General features: G+C 46.1%; 1 pseudogene; it reads left to right on the forward strand.

Annotated features, from left to right (window-relative positions):
* The first annotated feature begins 892 nt into the window (after positions 1-892).
* LOC123241290 lies at positions 893-1696 on the forward strand (annotated as a pseudogene).
* The last annotated feature ends 585 nt before the right edge of the window (positions 1697-2281 follow it).

The raw sequence follows: 2281 nt of genomic DNA on the forward strand, positions 1-2281 counted from the left end.
GGGGTAATGGGGTTGGGGGGGTGGGAGGGGTTATGTCCTGTCTGACACATTCTTCTAGGCAATTCTAGTAATTTTTAAATTATAGCTGATGCTCACTGACATAATCATAGATTCAAGCCAATAAAAATAAAACATTGTGTTGGTGAGTGAAAACTGGAGGCTGGAGGGTAGAATAGGGAGTTCTGCCACAGGTACAAGCATACATGCCCTACCTACTCTCAGCTGTGGCTCCAAGATGCTATAGTATGGGCAGAGGCCAGGCATCAGTAAAATTCTTAGCAGATGGGCTAAACTTAAGTTGAGGGTAACCAAAAAGTCTCAGACCCATTAATGAGTTAGGGGGATGTCTACCCCAAGCATAGGAAGATGTTCCCTAGCAGACTGGGTGGATGAGAACAATTTGTTCCATCAGCTATGAAGGCAGCTGAAGTAGATGCTGTGAAGGGCTTAGAGCAGGGGTCAGCAACGTATGGCTCTTTCTGCAGAAGCCAAAAAGTCAATTTTTTTTCAGGCGCTGTTACAGGAGCGCACACTGTGAGCACTGTACGGCTCTCACGAAATTACATTTTAAAAAATGTGGCGTTTATGGCTCTCACTGCCAAAAAGGTTGCCGACCCCTAAGCTTAGAGCTTAGTCAGAAAGGAAAGATTCCAAGGCCATCCAATGCATCTTGGGCCATCACTAGTCATCCTAACTTTTGTCTTGCTACTAGCCTTTGATGCCTCTAGAAGGGAGAGTGAGACTCATGATTTTGTGCAACTCTGCCTCACTTGAGTCCAATTCACTTGAGTCAAAACATCATCCCATCATGCAATTGACCTTCTTTGAAACAAGGATATGTAAGAGCAAGAGTCTAGAAATAAATTCATCCAGGATGTGAATCTTGTGGGCCATGAGCCTCATTTCTCCTCTGCAGGTTTGGACACATGCTCCTGGACCCAGGCACATAGGTATTCCAGGACAATGGACTGCCTGAGAGTATTCTCACTGTGTGGGTGAAAGAGGAAGGTGTGTAACATGGAAAATGGCAGGGTGGAATTCCTGCAAGATACAGGGTCAAGCCTGACTGAGGCAGCCGATGAACCTGGTGGCCTTTCTAAAGAGCTAGTCCTTGAATCTTCGGAAAAGACGCTAGACACCCCAGTGAGGCATCGTTAGCGGTTGGTGCTCAGTCTCCCAGCTCCTACTGCGGGCCATCGCTGCCCACAAAAGGTTGACTCTCACTCTACTCAAGAAGGAGTTTGGCAAAGCTGGCTACCAAGTGCGCTGGAAATGCAGCCGCCATTCTTCCGAGACGCCCCAGGCAGCGTAGGGGAGAGGCACCTTGCTCTGGGAGAGCAGCAGTAAGGCTGAGGGCTACTTCAGAATCTAGAAGAGTCTGAAGCCAATCAAGAAACATCCTAGAAAACCAGCCACGAAAATCAAGGAAGTGCACAAGAAGCGCTTGGCGTCCCTGTTCAGTGGGCGCCTGAGCAGGGTTCCCAAACCAACCTGACAGACTCATTGGATCCGGAAACTATCAAGAGGCCGGAACCCCCCCTCCTCCTTACCCTCCCCCCCATCCAAGAGGCCAAAGACGCCCAACATGGCTGAGGCTACTAAGGTAATCAAGACTCCTTATCCACGGGAGAAGAAAATCTGCATGCGATTCTGGCACATTCTCCATATAGCTGTCCTCCTCATATCAACTGTCTAGACACGGATCCTTAAATATCAGCCACTGAACTTAGCTCCTGACTGGGCAACAATTACAGATATGTGCCCTTGAAGGAGATGAATCAACCAGACCACAGACAAGTTTCTGTATTATTTGAGAATGGCTTTACCCATCTTCCTCATCTTTTATGTTCAGTGACCTTCATGGACCCAATCCCATTATTGGTCAGTGCAAGGGCTTTTAACCTGCTATTTTCTAGCCTAGGCTGGTTTTCTCTTGTTAGGCAGACTGATGGTTCTGTGCTCTCAGAAACTTAGCATACTGGTGCCAGACTTGATACAGCCACCAAGTTAATCAATCAATTGATCATATCTTACAGATGAACAGAAGATTAGTGTCAATCAGTAAAATATTTTCTAGGCACCTCCCTCCTATGTGCTAGGTACAGTGCTAAGCCTGGGATATACAAAAGAAGCAAGAGACAATCCCTATCTTAAGGAGCTAAAACTCTAATGGGAAAGATAATATGTAAAAAAAACCCAACTTTGTACAAATAAGATATATAGAAGATAAAATGGAAGTAATCAACAAAGGGAAGGAACTAGGAGTTACATCAAATTGGAG

The sequence above is a fragment of the Gracilinanus agilis genome, chromosome 3 (genome assembly GCF_016433145.1).
Source record: "Gracilinanus agilis isolate LMUSP501 chromosome 3, AgileGrace, whole genome shotgun sequence".
Taxonomy (NCBI): domain Eukaryota; kingdom Metazoa; phylum Chordata; class Mammalia; order Didelphimorphia; family Didelphidae; genus Gracilinanus; species Gracilinanus agilis.